Genomic DNA, 21268 nt, shown 5'->3' with positions numbered 1-21268 from the left:
CTCAATCGGTGCGATGCGGACTTTGTGACGCCGCACCAATTTCCAAAAGTAGATCCTGCACTACTTTTGGCGACCTTGGGGGCGATTTCAATAGACATCTGTGCATGAACCCACACAGATGTCTTTCAAATCACACCTGAACTAGCACTGAAATGCAGGTTTGAAATCGTGCGAGTTCAGCTGAATTCGTACGATTTCAAACCCGCATTCAGTGTAAACGAGGGCTTAGGGAGATCTACTTTCTCTAGTCATTCTGATGTGTAACCAATGTTACCAGGTAGGAATGTGGAGGTAAAGCCAAAATTTTAAGTTGCCACCAGAACAGGAACAGAAGGGAAAGCTTTCAATTAAAGAAGAATTGCAGGTGGGCGTGGGTTGACCTCACTGAAAGATGGCCGCTGGAAGCCAGAGCTCCCGCCGCTACAGGTCCCTGCCGATTACCTCAGGAGGTAAAACCACCCCAGACCACCGACTGACCATGGGAACGGCTTCCCGCAAATCCTCTGCCAACCACTCACGCTCTCCTCCTGAGTAGAACGGAGGATTGAGCCAGAGCATACTGGAGTTGTTCCGGACCCAGAGACATAACATGGCGGCTTCCCACCACGGACAGACACAGGCAGCTGCCCCGCTACCTACTGATTTGCAGCTTGCGCCCTCTACATCGGCACAGAGGGAGAGCAGCAAATCTCCCCAACAACACCTTAGTCTCCATGACCTACGCACCATAGCTGCTGACATTAAAGATACTCTGTCAGAAGCCCTCTCTGAGCTTCGCCTAGACATACATGCGAAAGCTGACAGAGTCCATGAGGTGGAAAAGGTTACTGCTCCACATGATACTGTCCTCCACCGAGTGACACACAGGATAGATACCAACACCCTCCAGTTAACAGACCTCCAGCATCACATGGAGGACCTAGATAACTGGGGCAGGCACCACAACTTGCAGGTTCGTGGCCTACCAGAGTCAGTGGATGCAGAACAGGTCACAGCCACTGTTACAGGCCTATTCAATGACCTCCTTGACCGCCCTGCCCAGACAGCTGTGGAGATGGAAAGAATATACCGTGCTCTTAGGCCTAAAGGGAGAGACACCGATTCCCCCAGGGATATATTATGCTGCCTTGTGGACTTTAAACTGAAAGTGGAGATACTCCGCAAAGCCGGGAATAGAATCCAGCTCTCCTATGGAGGCTCAGATATCCACATCTACCAGGATCTATCTAGCATCACATTGCAACACCGCAAAGTTCTGAAGCCCCTGCTGGACACCCTACACTCCAGGGGCATACATTATTGCTAGAAGTTCCCCTTCTGCGTCTTAGCCTTAACTCAAGGCCATAATGCACTACTGTGAGTACCAGAAGACCTCCGGCTCTTCTGCGACAACTTGGGCATTCCCCAAGTTGTCCCAAACTGGTATGCTGAATTTCGCCGCACTCCCACGGGAAGAGACACGGGCCGTGAAGAATCCATGGAAGCACAAGACATCTGTTTCCGCAGGCAATGTTCCCTATTAGGAGCCAGATCCCACACTGTCTCTCAAAGGCACCCATCATGGATCAAGCCGCACCGAGTCACCACAACCGCAAAGGGCCCAGCACGACAACAGCACCGTCGACACCCCTCCCTGATATTTGAAACAAGCCAAGTTCGGTTCAGATAAGTATTTTTATTCTGTTCTCCACACTTCCCTTACAAACACTAACTACCCCTTTCCAACACCCACGGATATAGATCTCCCCACTACCCATAGACAATTTATGCTATAGGATCCGAACACTTCACCTGCAGCTGAACCCTTGAATTGCACTCCTTCTATGTGGCTGTACTCTACTTACAGTCAATATGACTATTGCTGCCAAATGGAACTTTCTACACCTGTTCCACTTTGCAGTTTGCCTACCTCTCCACCCAGGGCCCACATCAGGACCCTGCAAGCGGTTCTTCCCTGACCAGTACTCAGACTGCTGTAAGGGACACATGCTTTCTCAGGCTCCCCACCTAGATGGTACTTACAGCATAGCAGTGTAAGTTGTCAACCATACAGAATTCATAGTTTATTGTATCACAAGCTGCGCCGCTGTAATGTATGCTGGGGTTTCTCTCAATCTACTTTGATGCAGGGCCCGTTCCCTTAACCTTTCACGGGGTTGAGCGCACCCAAACGTCCTGACAAAAGAGATCCTTGCCTCTCTCCCCATCCTGCTAGCCACGATCACCTACTCCCTACCTACATCACTGGAACCCCAGCATATATTCATGCACAGTTCTGTTTTCATAGATAAGAATCATAAGATTTATAAAATACTGTCCACCTTTGTATACAGGTGATCTCATAGGGGCACCGACTCGTGCAATGCTCACCTCGCCTCCTATTGGGGAAATAACTGCATTTTAGAAATCACCTCCACGTAACATCTTATTATCTAGTGCCTACAAGGAGGGGGTGACAGAGGAGGGTTCCTGAAAATGCTAGCTCCCACCCTATAAAAGGGGGCAAACTGCGCCACCTGGCACGCGAATAAGTACACCGCACAACAGGCACAGCATACGCTCTTAAGCTTAGTTGACAGGGCTCCTACAGACCCACAACCCTGGGCACTTACGAACTATGACTATCCAATTACAGTGCTCTCTCGCATAAAAGAGTGGCTACCCCCCCTCCCCATGACTATCCTTCCGGTGATACACTGACATGACAAGGTCCCATCAACAAAACAAAACCCAGTTTGTTTGGATTCAGGCTTAGCATGACACTGTGTGATGTAGATCTGTCTTCTTTACTCAGTACAGACGGGGACATTTCCAATACTACAGGACGTCCCTCACACCTCCGGGGCAACACCTTCAATACAGCAGGTGATTCTCCCTTCCCCCTGTCCTAGCAACGCCTCCTACACAAAAGCCACGGGTCCTAGTATCCTAGTATCCCACACATTCAAAGCAGGGACCTTCAATAGACGTGATACCTCACTACTCATAGACAAAACACAGGAGTACCTAGCACTGCACTGCCCTCAACTAGTACTCCACTAGCTCTCTAGTTCCTAAGATTGTTTAAATACAATATGTGTATATGCTCTAGAGATACACAAGGTTTGTTTTGTTTTTTTAGTTGTGTTACAAATGTTTTAGTTAATGATAGCTCTTTATGGGTAAGGAAGATGCCCTAAGCATCCATCTTATACGTTGGAACAAACTAATATGTTACTTCTTATAGGAGAAGCCTCTCCAGGTAGTCACTTATCTTCTCACTGGAACTTGCTTAAAGTTTATATCACAAATTATATGAGGTATAAACCTGACTCTAATCCAAATAGAGACAAGGCCGACTGGTCGAAAATGCCCACATACTGTATACCTCCACACACCTACACCGATATCCTGTAGCAGCGGGCGGGTATGTAATTCATGTGAATTTATCTTGCCAGGACTTTACCAACCCCCACACAGTGGAATAGCATAGTGTTAGCTACCTTCAGGTAGTTTCACACTACCTAAACACTGTACCTTACCGACACCACCCATCTTGAGAAGGGTGGGCTGGTTCCCCCCTATCGTTGGTTCAATACATAGGAGGGATTTTCTTCTCCTCCCCCTCCACACCTTACCCTCTTTCTCCTCACATCCCTGAGACTCCCCGCTCCCACCCCCCTCCCTGATCATGGCACATCACAGTGCTGCTCGCAACTTCCCCCAGGTCAAGCTCTATTCCTTAAACATATATGGTCTCAACACTTCTGGAAAAAGATCTCAACTACTTTTAACCTTACAAAAAACTAAAGTTGACATGGTATTTCTTCAAGAGACACACTTTAGATCTGATAACATTCCTAAACTTCATAGCAGCTTCTCCTCCGCAGCCTACCATGCCTCCAATGATGAATCCAAATCCAAGGGTGTTTCCGTTTTAATCTCCAAAAATTGTCCTATACAGATTCAAGATGCTCTAAAAGATAAACATGGCCGATACATATTTCTTAAAGGGAAACTCCACAACAAACTCATCACTCTAGCCAATCTCTATGCTCCTAATAAGTTGCAGGTAACCTTCTGTCAGAAACCATGAATCAGACTGAGACAGAAGTACAGTTAACTCTCACTTGTTTAATAATAATAAAAAAAGGTAAACAGAGTAAATGTAGTCAAAACAGCCAGAGTTCAGGAACCGGAAAGGATAGTCAGACAAACCAAAACGTCAGGGAGATGAGTGTAGTAAAACAGCAAGCAGGATCTGGAGCCAGAAGAAATGTCAGCCAAGCAAGTCTTTAACACAGGATAGCATCTCTAGAGATGTGACCAAAGCAAAGGCAAAGATCATCTGGGCTGGACCGCTTAAGTAGGCAGGACTGACGAGCAGGATATCAGGATATCATCAACAGGTGAGTCACTGTGGAGAGATAGAAGCTGGCAAATAGCGGACAGCTGAGTGGCCAGCTCAGAGTAGGAAGAGCTGAGCCCAGCCCTGACAGTACCCCCTCCTAAATGACCCCTTCCCTTCGAAAGACCGCCAGGCTTGATGGGAAAATGTCTATGGAAATCGCAGAGGAGGAGAGGGGCATGTACATCCGAGGATGAGACCCAAGAGTGTTCCTCTGGACCGTACCCTTTCCAATGCACCAGGTAATGGATACGCCCACAGAAGCTACCGGAGTCAACAATGGAATGTACTTCATACTCCTCATGGCTCTCAACCTGTACAGGGTGAGGACGAGGCACCTCAGCACGGAGCCAATCAAAAGAGGGGTTGAGCCTCTGTAACCAAGGATAACCAATGACCAGCGGAAACTTAGGTGAGGGAATAACTTGGAACTGGATCATCTCATGGTGAAGAGCCCCTATGGCCATGGACAACGGAACAGTCTCATGAGTTACATGGGCAGGCTGTAGAGGCAAGTGGAATGTCACGCAGCTGCAGTGGAATGGAGTGCTTCGATACAAAGGCAGCATCAATGAACAGGCCTGCAGCCCCAGAGTCGATTAGAGCCTGTATCTCGATGGATGACTCAGCCCAAGAAAGGGTAACCGAAACCAGGGGATCATCCTTCTGGATAACTGGGGACGAAACAACGCCACCTAAGGTCTGTCCATGACAGGACCTCAAGGTTCGAGCGTCCCCTGGACAGGTAGGACAAGCCTTCAAAAAGTGACCTGCCTGGCCACAATAAAGGCACAATCTCTCCTTCCTCCTAAGTGTTCTCTCATCCGCAGAGAGACGCGTGAAGCCCAAGTGCAGTGTTCATCTTCACTGACCGACTCGGTACCAGGAGGCATGGGAGGTGAGGGAGGCAAGGGTGGGACGGCAAAGCTCGGAGACACATATACAGGAGACTTCCGCAAGCGCTCCTTACAAGAGAGTCTTTCTCTGAGTCTGGAGTCAATGAGGATGGCAAACGTGATCAACCTCTCCAGCTCAGTGGGTATATCTCTGGCTGCTATCTCATCCTTGATGGTATCCGAGAGACCATGAGGAAAAGCAGCCATGAGGGTATCATTGTTCCAAGCAACCTCTGCTGCCAGAGTACGGAATTCAATGGCGTAATGTCAGAAATCATGAATCAGACCGAGACAGAAGTACAGTTAATCACACTTGTTTAATAATAATAAAAAGGTAAACAGAGTAAGCGTAGTCAATACATAGCCAGAATTCAGTAACCAGATCGGGTAGTCAGCCAATGTCAATGTCAGAGAGCCAGAGATCAATGTAGTAGTACAGCAAGCAGGATCAGGAGCCAGAAGGGATGTCAGCCGAGCAAGTCTTCAACAGGAACGCAGGAGAAAGTCTCTGAGATGTGACCAAAGGCGAAGGCAGAGATGAAGTGAACTGGACGGCTTTAAGTAGCCAGGACTGACGAGCAGATCATCAACAGTTGAGTCACTGTGGAGAGAAAGGAGCTGGCAATTAGCCGACAGTTGAGCGGCCAGCTCAGAGAAGGAAGGGCTGAGCCCAGCCCTGACAGTACCCCCTCCTCAACGACCCCTCCCCCTCGGAGGACCACCAGGCTTGAGGGGAAAATGTCTATGGAAATCACAGAGGACAGGGGCATGTACGTCCGAGGATGAGCGTTCCTCCAGACCATACCCCTTCCAATGCACCAGGTAATGTATGTGCCCACGGAACCTATGGGAGACAACAATGGATTGTACTTCATAATCCTCATGTTTCTCACCCTGTATAGGGTGAGGATGTGGCACCGAGGTTGCAGACCAAAGGTTTCAATAAGGAGGCATGAAACATTAGAGATGCACATACTAGGAGGAAGGTCCAACGCGTAAGCCACTGGGTTAATCCTGCAAAGGATATGGAAAGGTCCAATAAACTGAGGTGCGAACTTCAAAGAAGGAATACGAAGTCGGAGGTTGGGAGAGGACAGCCAGACTCTGTCCCCAACCTGGTAAAAAGGCGCAGGCAGGCGTCTGCGGTCAGTATGGAGTCTGTACCTATCGTTAGCATGTCGCAAAGCCTCCTGGACTTGTGCCCTAGTGGAACGAAGGCCACGGAGATGCTCCTCTACTGCAGGAATACTCTGCAGAACAAACGAGGCAGGCAACACGGAAGGTTGAACCATAGTTCGCCATAAACGGGGACAAACGAGAAGCTGAATTCAAGGCACTATTGTCAGCAAACTCCGCCCACAGTAAGAGGTATGACCAGTTATTATAATGGTCAGAAATATAGCAATGTAGGAATTGCTCCAAGGACTGGTTGGCTTGTTCTGCGGCCCCATTAGACTGTGGGTGATACGCAGAGGAGAAAGCAAGCTGAATACCCAACTGTGCACAAAAGGCTTGCCAGAACAGGGACACAAACTGACTACCCCTGTCTGAGACAACCACCTTGGGTAGCCCATGTAAGCGGAAGATCTCCCGAGCAAAAATAGAAGCCAGTTCCTTAGAAGTAGGCAACTTCTTGAGTGGAATACAATGCGTCATTTTCAAGAACCGGTCAACCCCCATAAGGATAACTGTGTTGCCCTTTGAGTTGGGTAACTCCACAATGAAATCCATAGACAGGTGGGTCCAGGGCCTCTCTCCATTGGGTATGGGTTGAAGGAGGCCCACTGGAAGGTGTCGTGGAGCCTTACTCTGAGCACACAGGGAACAGGCAGCTATGGAGGCAGTTACATCAGCCTGTAGACTAGGCCACCAGAATTGTTGGGAAATGGCCCAAAAGAGTTGATTCTTCCCAGGGTGGCCAGCAGCCTTGGGAGAATGGTAAGTCTGAAGCACAGAAGTACGGAGACTCTCTAGGACAAAGCAGTGGTCACATGGTTTCTCAGGAGGAGCCTGAACCTGAGCAGCAAGAATTTTGTCACCCAAAGGAGAAGTAAGACTGGTGCTAACCGTAGCCAGAATACGATCAGGAGTAATCACAGGAACCGGAACCAACTCCATCTTGGAAGTGGAGGAAATTGTCGTGACAAGGCGTCAGCCCTTACATTCTTAGTACCGGGTAAGAATGAGACAATGTAATTAAAACTCAACAAGAAAAGAGCCCATCGCGCCCTTCTAGGAGAGAGGCGCTTAGCCTCAGACAAGAATGTGAGATTCTTATGGTCAGTAAGAATGAGAACCGGTACAGTGGTACCTTCAAGGAGATGTCTCCATTCTTTCAGGGCTAAAATGATCACCAGCAGCTCTCTGCCACCAATCTCGTAATTGCACTCTGCCGGTGACAATTTCTTGGAAAAGTAGCCACACGGATGCATAGCGCACTCAGAGTTAGGACGTTGAGACAGAAGGGCACCAACTCAGAAGCGGCCAGCTCAGAGAAGGAAGGGCTGAGCCTAGCCCTGACACATAGTCAGCAACAGTTCTCGTACTCTGTTTGATGGACACGGGGCACTTGGCAGCAGAAGCAGAGCATGAGGGAACGTCAAATACCCTTTTAAAGGAAGTGACAAACTCAGGGTAACTCAAGACAACAGGTTTTTACGTCTCCCATAGACTCGACTACTTTATCATCACACACAACGATTTAGCATCCCTTTTCGAAGCAACAGTAGATCCTGTGTTCCTCTCAGACCACAATCCCATTTCCATGACCATAACATTCCCGGCGGCGCCCACAAGATCAGCTATCTGGCGACTTGATAATTCCCTCCTGACTGACCCTGAAACTTTGAGAAAAATCAACACAACCTCTCACATTTGTTCTCTCGAAAAGCATCATAAGCAAACACTAGCGTTAAAAACGATAACCGAGCTAGTACAGACCAGGGGAACTCCACGCGAAGAGCTGGGAAAAATGATAAGACGCAAATACGCACTGAGGCTATTTTATGAGTTCGGCAACAAATCTAGGAAACTGCTCGCGAGAGCCCTCCAAATTAAAAAGGTGGCTTTGACAATTCACAAAATCAAGGACCCATTGGGTAACACAATTGTCACCTCAGAAGGTATAGCTAATCAATTTATGCAATTTTATACCAAACTCTATAATTTACCAACTTTGACCATGCCCCAGGGAGGCAGGGACCGGAAGGAGATGATTGCCAACTTTCTGAGTCAATATGACCCCACTCCCATCACCGCCTCAGAGTTCACAGAACTAGACCATCCAATCACCTTGGAGGAATACAAGGCTTTAAAACAGCTAAAGACAGGCAAAAGCCCTGGTCCTGGCGGCTTAACGGTCAGCTACTATAAATCCTTTGCGGAAACGATACTCCCTCATTTTTTGAAAACATTTAACTTACTATCCTCCTCCTCTCATTCCAACAAAGACCTTCTTGAAGCCCACATAACTATGATACCGAAACCAGGTAAAGATCCCTCTATTGTGTCAAACTACAGGCCCATATCCCTTCTAAACATAGATGTGAAGCTTTAAGTGAAAGTACTCGCGAACCAAATACTTCCCCTACTCCCCAAATTGGTCTCCTTAGACCAAGTAGGATTCATCCCCGGGAGGGAGGCCAGAGACAACACCCTGAAAGCCATCAGCGTGCATCACTGGCTGTCCTCGTCCTCCAAACCAGGCTTTTTTCTATTGCTTGATGCGGAGAAAGCGTTCGACAGAGTGGCATGGGACTACATGACAGAAACTCTAAAAGCGTTGGGTTTTCGAGACCGCATGCTTCACTTTATCCTTGCTCTATATTCGTCCCCAACAGCAAAAATTAGAGTCAACGGTCGCCTGTCAGACGCCTTCTCCATATCGAACGGCACACGCCAGGGATGCCCCCTATCCCCACTTGTATTCGTGCTCACCCTAGAACCTCTACTCTGCAGACTTAGTGCCAACCCAGACATTAAAGCGGTTGAAATAAGGGACCGGCAATACAAACTAACGGCATATGATGACGACATCTTACTGTTGCTTACAGAACCCTCACCACAATACCCAACATACTAAAAGATTTCTTGCTTTTCAAATCGCTCTCCAATCTTCAAATCAACTTTTCAAAATCCAGGGCATTAAACTTATCCCTTCCTGCAGCCACTGTGACACTATGTCAGGCAAATTTTCCCTTTGGATGGGATCCCCACGCTATTACCTACCTTGGTATCCAGCTCCCTGTAAAACTTACGGAACTGTACTCTAGGAATTTCCTTCCTATGCTCAAGGTCATCCAACAAGACCTGCAAAAATGGAACTTGGGCCCTTTCTCTTGGTTTGGGAGGGCGGCAGTCATAAAAATGAATATCCTTCCTAGACTCCTCTACCTCTTTAAGACCTTACTGATTGAAATCCCGTTGACTTTCTTCTCCACTTATAAACAGATCTGCAAAAATTTCACATGGGCCTCCAAACACTCTAGTTTGCAGGGTGTCACTTGCCACGTCACTTGTCAGTGATGCAGGGTGTCACTTGTCAGCGGATGAAGGGTGTCACTTGTCAGCGGATGCAGGGTGTCACTTGTCAGCTGATGCAGGGTGTCACTGAGGTAGGATGTACAGGGGCCCCATGATTTCTAACATTCTGGGGGGCAGCAAACTCCCGCCCGCTAGCAAGCCCGTTTTGCTGGCACCACTGCTTATTTCACGGCGACCGATCGGGCTTGTGTACTCCCTCTTCCTGGTAGTGGTGGAACGCACCATAGGGAGGACGTGATGTAATCAGACGGAAATAATGCAAGACATGGGAGGCAACGCGGCCATCATTTCTGGCTGATGACATCACGTCCGCCGTATGGTGCGTTCCACCTATACCAGGTAGTGGAAGTAAACACAAGCCTGATCGGTCACCGTGAAATAAGCAGCGGTACCGATGAAACGGGCTGGCTAGCGGGCGGGAGTTTGCCGTGGATCCAGCCCTGCCCGCAGAGCCCCCTATTGGACGGGGCCCATGGGCTTGAGCCCAGTCAAGCCCAATTGTAAGTCCGGCCCTCACTACAGGGATAAGGGATAAGGCTATCCATTTGTGGGACATTGTGAAAGTGAAATAGTGTCCTTCGCGCTCGTCGGATGATAAATATGAAAATAGTTACAAAAGATACAAAGTGAAAATTAAAAAGTCACATAAAGGGTTAATATCAATATTGCAGCAAAATGAGGGTGTTCACACCAACACTTAGTACAGTAGATATTATAATGAATTTCGCACAATATCAGATCAAAATATAAATCCAAGTGGTGTAAAAAAGTGATAAAAACAAAAATAAATTGGTGACAATTGTGGTAGTAGTGGATGTAGCTATTGCTGCAAGGATCAATTGTCTCTATATTGCAGATAATTGCTGTGGCCACTATCTCCTAATAATAATAATAAAATAGTGTGCATCCAGAATTAACATAAATGGAAAACGTTATTTTCTGCAGCCATTAGTAACAGGTTATTGGTGATATGTGCAAATCGTGCAATAAATATTACCATGAAACATCAAAATTAGTTAAAAAAAACTCCACATCAGTGCTCAGTTAAGGTGCAGATATAAAGAATAAAAAGTTCACTGGGGGAGATAGATGGGTGGCAGCCAAAAAGTCTGTAAACATAAAGGAAATTCTTCTATTCAATTCTGGCACATGTAGTGTGATGAATGTGTGAGCCTGCTGGTGGTGTCTCCTATATATGGTCTCACAGAACCCTCACCTTCAAATTGTAGTAAAGAGGCATTGAGTGGTTGTGGATTTCTGGTGCAGATGCTGTCAATGGAATCCTTGCTTTCTTTACTGTTAATCCTCCATTGTTCTTTCTATATACCTCCGATCTAGTTGTCTCAGCGGTGGAGATAAAACAAATATAGGGAGGGAGAGAAAAGAAGGCTCCACTAGCGTAATAAAGTTTAAAAATAGGGGGGGGATATTTATTCTTAGGTAGTGCTCTTACATTCAAAACATTAAAAACAGGCAGAGTAATGAGAAAAAATGTTCTGGCGTTCTCAGCACCCTCTCACTTGTGCTTCAAACGTGTGTACCGCTCCAGCCAATCCCTACGCATTACGACACCGTCACGTGTCTTCATCTGGGGAACCGGATTGGCTGTTGTGTATTGGCTTAAGTACTATGGGAGCGGAAATTCTCGAGCCGCCATCTTACTTGTGGTTTGTGTTCGTTTGTTATCACGGCCATTTTTCTTGAGTCTGGGGGAGTTAGATATCCTCCATTTTAGTGTGGATGTGTATTATTATTCCTCTATATTATGTTCATCTATGGGCGCGGCCATTTTTTCGGTGGCAACTTAGTTTAATAACATGACGTAATTTAACTGCAGTCTATTGAAAGACGTATTATATTACGGGGATTGATAATTATATAAAATAAACTGGATTGTGATGATGATTTAATCAAGTCATAAATATTAAAGAATAGGTAAATTGGTCATAGATATATATTTGGGCGTCTCAGGATTTACTAATTTGCCATAAATATAATCTGAGATTGCTGCATTTTATGATATATTCTTATATGTAAAAGAAGCAGGCATGAGAGTGCTCTGACAATCTACCCAATGGATCAACTGATACATTCTATACATATAATTAAATAAATGTAAGAAAAATAAGTTAATAAAAACACAATTGTATTAAAATATAATAATGAAAAATCTTCTAATATCTGATAAAAAGACGTTTTATAATATGTGATATAATTATATTATGGACTGGTTACGAAGTCACTATTGGTATATTACTATGATGGAAACTCTAAATTTAATCTAAAATGTATATACATTAAAAAATACATATTTCATATCCAATGATATGGGGAGGGGCATGGATATGTTTATTAGGGATAAAAAACAATATTTAAACATTGTTTAAAAAGCAGTTCAAATTGAACTCTACATTCAGGTCCCCAGGTACAAGAGTCCGCAAAGTGTGAATCCATTTGGATTCTTTGCGACTTATGTCTCTAATCAGGTGGCTTTCTCTCCATGATGTTTTGTGTTTTTCTATTCCCCAAAATTGGAGTTGTGTGGGATCTTTATTGTGTACTAATGAAAAATGTCTCAACACATTATGTTTAGGGAAGCCAGATTTTATATTTTGTACGTGTTCTTGTATTCGTGTTTTGAGTGCTCTTTTTGTGCGGCCTACGTATTGGAGGTTGCAGCTACACTGCAACACATAGACCACTCCCTCTGTATGGCATCCTATAAAATCTCTGATGTTGAAGGTTTGTCCTGTATTAATAGCTATGAATTCTTTGTGTTTTCCCTGAAATTTTTTTTACATGGCGGCACGCATAGCAATTGCGGCAAGGGTAAAACCCTTTCCCTGAAAAAAATGTATATGTGGGTACAGGGGGAGGGTCAATTACTGATTTCACAATTAGATCTCTGGTGGTGGGTGCTCTTTTATAGATGATATTGGGCCTTTCCGGTAATATTTCTTTAAGGTCCTTATCATTTTTTAAGATGTGCCAGTGTTTTTGAATCACTTTTGCTACATCTTTATATTGTGTGTTGAAGTCTAATATTATACTAGGTACTTCTTGTTGGAATCTCTTCTTGGGATGTTCTTCAAGCATTGTCTTCCTAACCATTAGATTTACATGTTCGATCTGGTTTTTGATCAAATGATCGTCATATCCCTTTATCTTAAATCTTTCTCCAATCACTTGTGCTTGGTTTCGGTAGTCTTCTTCTTTGGTGCAATTTCTTTTTATTCTTGTAAGCTGGCCTTTTGGGATGTTGTATAGCCAAGGTTTGTAGTGGCAGCTATCTATTGACAGATAGCTGTTGGCATCTACATTCTTAAAATGAGTTTTTGCTACTATCTTCTGTCCCTCTAAGCTTATATTTAAATCTAGGAAGTTTATTTCTTTTTCGTCTATTTTCCATACCAAACTGATGTTTTTATCGTTGTCATTTAGTTTGTTAAGGAACATTTCTAAAGTATTCCTGTCTCCGTTCCAGACTATCACCACATTATCTAAAAATTTTTTGTATAGAGTTAGTTCGGCGGGAGTATCTGTATATACCGTCGTCTCTTCCCACTATGCCATAAATGCATTTGCCACCCCTGGTGCAAATTTGGCACCCATGGCTATCCCCACTATCTGTTTATAGTAGGTTTGATTGTGCCAGAAATAGTTGCACTTGAGGCAAAAGTCTAGGCATTTAATCAAATATTTTCTTTGTTTACAGATTAGGGTACTGTGTTTTCTTAAAAGCCATTTAGTCGCTGAAGTTGCATCATGGTGTTGAACTATTGTATAGAGTGATGTGACGTCTGCGGTAGCCAGTAGAGTCCTTCCTTCCAATACTGGCACTGTGTTTAAAAGTTGTAATATATGTTTGGTATCTTTTAAATATGCTTGGGGTTGTTGGACTGCTGGTTGTATAAAATAGTCAATGTATTGACCCATTCTTGATGTCAAGGAATCAATACCATTGACTATTGGTCTTCCGGGTGGATTCTCTTTGTTTTTAAGGATTTTAGGGACTGTGTAGATTATTGGAATTCTACAAGTTTCTGGTATCAGATATTTTATTTCTTTTGGATTGAGTATATTCTTCTTCATCCCTAGGTTCACTAAAGCTTCCAATTCTTTCTTGTATTTGGTGGTTGGATTCCCAAGTAATCTAGCATAGGTTGTTTCATCTTGCAGCTGTCTATTTAATTCAGTAAGATATTGTTCTTTTGATTGTAGGACTATTGCACCTCCCTTGTCTGCTGGCCTAATTATAATATCTTTCCTTTCTGTCAGAAGTTTGATACCCTTCTTGATATGTATAGGGTCTGTGGCTTTTTTGAGTTTTATGGATTCTATATCTTGTAGAACTAAGTTTTTGAAAACTTCCACGTTTTGGTTGTTGGGCATTTGTGGGTTGAATAATGAAGCATTCCGTAGTGTATTATGTACTCCTGACTGGGTAGTTTCAATCCTTGTGTTTTCTGGCTTCCACGGATTATTCATCACATTTTTTTTATATTGATTTTTCTAATGTATTTTTGTATCCCTATATATGTATTACATTTATTGAGGTTCTTTGCAGGTGCGTGTTTAAGGCCTTTGTCTAGCACTGCTAGCTCTTCTGTCGTGATGGGTCTTCCACTTATGTTCACCGCGTTTTCTCCAACTACTCTCTTTTTCTTTTGGAGTCTCTTTCCTGATCTCCGTCCTCTCTTCGTTCTGGGGTACTTCTTGTTCGATCTTCTTGGGGTCGTCTCCTGGGTGAATGATGTACCTCTTGTGGAGGTCTTCGGGGAGAGTGTTCTCTTCTCTCTCTCTCTAAAAAAGGCCTTTGTGTATTGTAGTTTTGTTGGTTCCCATAATAGTGTGAATTTTCATAATAGTGCTCTTGGTAATCCCTGATGGGGTCAAATCTATTATAAGTAAGAATCGGAGTACGTCCATGTCCATCATAATTTTCTTGTTGGTAGGGTGGTGTCCTATTTTCCCTTGGGTTTCTTTCATTTTGTTGCCAGTTTCTGTTTTTGAAAGGTTTCTTAAAAGGTTTCTTCCCTACTTTTTTTGGGGTGTATTGTCCATACCCATAGCTATTCCTTTGGCCATAGTTGGTTCTTGGTGTACCTCCATATGCATCTCTGTCTTCTCTTCTTGTGGGGTTAGGGCCATTTGGGTTAGGTCGATCTCGGTATGGTCGTGGCGTTTCAATTCGTCTTTCTCTTTCCCCCCATCTTGGTGGATTGAGTGCATGCGATGTTGTGGGATCTTGGATCCTAACTTCCCTTTCCGGTGTTGAATATGTGGATGTAGGAGGGGCTTGTTCGATTTTACTTTGCCATTTGAAGACTTGATCCGTCTTATAGTCTGTGATATCCCTTTGGTATTTCTTCATTTTCCGATTTTGTACTTCTAATGCCTCGTACACACGGTCGGACATTGATCGGACATTCCGACAACAAAATCCTAGGATTTTTTCCGACGGATGTTGGCTTAAACTTGTCTTGCATACACACGGTCACACAAAGTTGTCGGAAAATCCGATCATTCTGAACGCGGTGATGTAAAACACGTACGTTGGGACTATAAACGGGGCAGTAGCCAATAGCTTTCATCTCTTTATTTATTCTGAGCATGCGTGGCACTTTGTGCGTCGGATTTGTGTACACACGATCGGAAATTCCGACAACTAATTTTGTTGTCGGAAAATTTTATATCCTGCTCTCAAACTTTGTGTGTCGGAAAATCCGATGGAAAATGTCCGATGGAGCCCACACACGGTCGGAATGTCCGACAACACGCTCATTGGAAAATCCGACCGTGTGTACAGGGCACAGGTCTTTAGCGATTAGATCTTTATTGAGTTGTGTTGCCAGTTTTTTTAACTCCGTAGTTTCCCTAAATGGTTCCATTTTCTGTTTAATTTCTTATATTTATTGTTCTAATAGTGTGGTTTTCTTTAATTTGCGTTCTAGTAAGAATTTTAGGCCTTCTATACCTTTGTTATTAAAGAACGTGAACCATTCTTCCATTGATTCTTTATCAGTTAACCCATCGTTTGGTGGTAGTTCCCACCTTAATCTCCTGGAGACAATATTTTCTCTAATATATCTTTCAAATGTATTGGTGTCCCACCATAAATTGATTTTTTTCTCCATATGGTGTCCTAATTTTCTAGTCATGCTTTCTAGGTCAGTGTTACGTGTTTTAATGTGTGGGTTGAATACCTCATCTAAATTAACTTTTCTGTTTTCAATAAATGTGAACACATCCATGTTGGCAGCAAAGGTGGAAATATGTGAAATCTAGGTGTAAGTAAAATAGTGTCCTTCGCACTCGTCGGATGATAAATATGAAAATATTATGCTATTACAAAGTGAAAATTAAAAAGTCACATAAAGGGTTAATATCAATATTGCAGCAAAATGAGGGTGTTCACACCAACACTTAGTACAGTAGATATCATAATGAATTTTGCGCAATATCAGATCAAAATATAAATCCAAGTGGTGTAAAACAAGTGATAAAAACAAAAATAAATTGGTGACAATTGTGGTAGTAGTGGATGTAGCTATTGCTGCAAGGATCAATTGTCTCTATATTGCAGTTAATTGCTGTGGCCACTATCTCCTAGTAATAATAATAAAATAGTGTGCATCCAGAATTAACATAAATGGAAAACGTTATTTTCTGCAGCCATTAGTAACAGATTATTGGTGATATGTGCAAATCGTGCAATAAATATTACCATGAAACATCAAAATTAGTTAAAAAAAACTCCACATCAGTGCTCAGCGTCTCAGCGGTGGAGATAAAACAAATATAGGGAGGGAGAGAAAAGAAGGCTCCACTAGCGTAATAAAGTTTAAAAAAAGGGGGGGGATATTTATTCTTAGGTAGTGCTCTTACATTCAAAACTCCACATCAGTGCTCAGTTAAGGTGCAGATATAAAGAATAAAAAGTTAATTGGGGAGATAGATGGGTGGCAGCCAAAAAGTCTGTAAACATAAAGGAAATTCTTCTATTCAATTCTGGCACATGTAATGTGATGAATGTGTGACCCTGCTGGTGGTGTCTCCTATATATGGTCTCACAGCACCCTCACCTTCAAATTGTAGTAAAGAGGCATTGAGTGGTTGTGGATTTCTGGTGCAGATGCTGTCAATGGAATCCTTGCTTTCTTTACTGTTAATCCTCCATTGTTCTTTCTATATACCTCCGATCTAGTTGTCTCAGCGGTGGAGGAGATAAAACAAATATAGGGAGGGGGAGAAAAGAAGGCTCCACTAGCGTAATAAAGTTTAAAAAAGGGGGGGGGGGGAGATATTTATTCTTAGGTAGTGCTCTTACATTCAAAACATTAAAAACAGGCAGAGTAATGAGAAAAAATGTTTTGGCGTTCTCAGCGCCCTCTCACTTGTGCTTCAAACGTGTGTACCGCTCCAGCCAATCCCTACGCGTTACGACACCGTCACGTGTCTTCATCTGGGGAACCGGATTGGCTGTTGTGTATTGGCTTAAGTACTATGGGACCGGAAATTCTCGAGCTGCATATGGAGGTACACCAAGAACCAACTATGGCCAAAGGAATAGCTATGGGTATGGACAATACACCCCAAAAAAAAAGTAGGGAAGAAACCTTTCAAAAACAGAAACTGGCAACAAAATGAAAGAAACCCAAGGGAAAATAGGACACCACCCTACCAACAAGAATATTATGATATATAGCTGCCACTACAAACCTTGGCTATACAACATCCCAAAAGGCCAGCTTACAAGAATAAAAAGAAATTGCACCAAAGAAGAAGACTACCGAAACAAAGCACAAGTGATTGGAGAAAGATTTAAGATAAAGGGATATGACGATCATTGGATCAAAAACCAGATCGAACATGTAAATCTAATGGATAGGAAGACAATGCTTGAAGAACATCCCAAGAAGAGATTCCAACAAGAAGTACCTAGTATAATATTAGACTTCAACACACAATATAAAGATGTAGCAAAAGTGATTCAAAAACACTGGCACATCTTAAAAAATGATAAGGACCTTAAAGAAATATTACCGGAAAGGCCCAATATCGTCTATAAAAGAGCATACACCATCAGAGATCTAATTGTGAAATCAGTAACTGACCCTCCCTCTGTACCCACGTATACATTTTTTTCAGTGAAAGGGTTTTACCCTTGCCGCAATTGCTATGCGTGCCGCCATGCGAAAAAATTTCAGGGAAAACGCAAAGAATTCATAGCTACTAATACAGGACAAACCTTCAACATCAGAGATTTTATAGGATGCCATACAGAGGGAGTGGTCTATGTGTTGCAGTGTAGCTGCAACCTCCAATACGTAGGCCGCACAAAAAGAGCACTCAAAACACAAATACAAAAACACGTACAAAATATAAAATCTGGCTTCCCTAAACATAATGTGTCGAGACATTTTTCATTAGTACACAATAAAGATCCCACACAACTCCAATTTTGGGGAATAGAAAAACACAAAACATCATGGAGAGGAAGCCACCTGATTAGAGACATTAGTCGCAAAGAATCCAAATGGATTCACACTTTGCGGACTCTTGTACCTGGGGGCCTGAATGTAGAGTTCGATTTGAACTGCTTTTTAAACAATTTTTAAATATTGTTTTTATCCCTAATAAACATATCCATGCCCCTCCCCATATCATTGGATATGAAATATGTATTTTTTTAATGTATATACATTTTAGATTAAATTTAGAGTTTCCATCATAGTAATATACCAATAGTGACTTCGTAACCAGTCCATAATATAATTATATCACATATTATAAAACGTCTTTTTATCAGATATTAGAAGATTTTAAATTATTATATTTGAATACAATTGTGTTTTTATTAACTTATTTTTCTTACATTTATTTAATTATATGTATAGAATGTATCAGTTGATCCATTGGGTAGATTGTCAGAGCACTCTCATGCCTGCTTCATTTACATATAAGAATATATCATAAAATGCAGCAATCTCAGATTATATTTATGGCAAATTAGTAAATCCTGAGACGCCCAAATATATATCTATGACCAATTTACCTATTCTTTAATATTTATGACTTGATTAAATCATCATCACAATCTAGTTTATTTTATATAATTATCAATCCCCGTAATATAATACGTCTTTCAATAGACTGCAGTTAAATTACGTCATGTTATTAAAGTAAGTTGCCACTGAAAAAATGGCCGCGCCCATAGATGAACATAATATAGAGGAATAATAATACACATCCACACTAAAATGGAGGATATCTAACTCCCCCAGACTCAAGAAAAATGGCAGTGATAACAAACGAACACAAACTACAAGTAAGATGGCGGCTCAAGAATTTCCGGTCCCATAGTACTTAAGCCAATACACAACAGCCAATTTTGAATGTAAGAGCACTACCTAAGAATAAATATCCCCCCTTTTTTAAACTTTATTACGCTAGTGGAGTCTTCTTTTCTCCCCCTCCCTATATTTGTTTTATCCTCTCCACCGCTGAGACAACTAGATCGGAGGTATATAGAAAGAACAGTGGAGGATTAACAGTAAAGAAAGCAAGGATTCCATTGACAGCATCTGCACCAGAAATCCACAACCACTCAATGCCTCTTTACTACAATTTGAAGGTGAGGGTTCTGTGAGACCATATATAGGAGACACCACCAGCAGGGTCACACATTCATCACACTACATGTGCCAGAATTGAATAGAAGCATTTCCTTTATGTTTACAGACTTTTTGGCTGCCACCCATCTATCTCCCCAATGAATTTTTTATTCTTTATATCTGCACCTTAACTGAGCACTGATGTGGAGTTTTTTTTAACTAATTTTGATGTTTCATGGTAATATTTATTGCACGATTTGCACATATCACCAATAACCTGTTACTAATGGCTGCAGAAAATAACGTTTTCCATTTATATTAATTCTGGATGCACACTATTTTATTATTATTACTAGGAGATAGTGGCCACAGCAATTAACTGCAATATAGAGACAATTGATCCTTGCAGCAATAGCTACATCCACTACTACCACAATTGTCACCAATTTATTTTTGTTTTTATCACTTGTTTTACACCACTTGGATTTATATTTTGATCTGATATTGCGCGAAATTCATTATAATATCTTCATTTGTGGGACATTGTATACAGACATCATTGTCCTCTCACCTTGTTGAACAAAATGCTGCCTGTTTCACTTAATAATCTGGGCCAATTATATTGTTTGCCCTGCTACTCAGGAGTTAAAGTGCACCAACAAAAGTGGCTAGCTGAAGACACAAAAGCTTATCTTTGCTTCAAAAAGGACTGAAGCTCCATAGGGATCCACACACACATATTCAGGGCTCTGCATATGTATTGGGTGTGTGGGACAGTTTATCTATAAAGTTAAGCCATTACTTGTTGACTTGAATAGGTGTGTAAAGCTAGGCCTGTGGTGTCAGGTGACAGTAGAGAGAGGCCTCTGAGAGGCTCTGCTCTCCTCCTGCCTGGACTCATAGAGCCAATCTGAGTAAGGGCTCTTTCACACAAGGGATCCGTATGTCCGTTTTTCATCCTTCCGTTTTCGGATGAAAAACGGACATACATGTATCCCTATGGAGCGTCGGATGTCATCGGTGACATGTCCGCTGACATCCGACCCGCTCCGATCCGAAAAGTGTAACGGAGGAAAAACCTACTTTTCCATCCGTTTTCGGATCGGATCGGGTGATGGCGGACACTACGGTCCGTTATCATCCGATCCCCCATAGGGGAGAGCGGCGCTCTGACAGGTCCGTAGCTGCACAGTGTGCAGCGATGGACCTGTCATCTTTCTGCTCAGCGGGGATCGGCGGAGCGATCTCCGCTGAGCAAGCGGGTGTTCACGGGGCGGATCATCCCTGATCCGCCCCATGTGAAAGAGCCCTAAAGATAATCTAAATTTGAAGTGCTATATTGTGTTTTATTTACTATTAAAGTGTGCCTCTGCTCTTGGAGACCTTCTCAGGTTTGAAATCCACTGAAAGCAGCTTGAATATAGGATTGAGAGCTCTATTGCTATTGATAGTTATTGATCTCTAGTTGATTACTTGACTATATACTTATTTACATAAATATATATTTATGTAGCTAAGCTCACTGGATTGCTGAAATTAGTTTGCTAATTCAAAACAGGATTTGGTGTAGTAAGATGTCCGCTGCCCCGCCTGCTTACTGTAGGTGTGATGAGATTGAGTGTAAGGTGTACCAAGATAGCCTTAATAACGTAAATTCCTTAGTAAGTGCAAGCTGATTTCTGTTGTGCGCATGCGCAGTAGTCGGTCGACCTGATGTCAGCCACTGAAGGGATGTATGACACGATGCTGATTCCACGTCACAGGAAGTGATGCGGGTTGTACATTCTGCCAGGTTGCTCATTTTGTCAGAACAATGGCAGGCTGAC

This window comes from Aquarana catesbeiana, linkage group LG07 (genome assembly GCF_042186555.1).
Source record: "Aquarana catesbeiana isolate 2022-GZ linkage group LG07, ASM4218655v1, whole genome shotgun sequence".
Taxonomy (NCBI): Eukaryota; Metazoa; Chordata; class Amphibia; order Anura; family Ranidae; genus Aquarana; species Aquarana catesbeiana.
Note: the sequence above shows the minus strand (reverse complement) of the source record.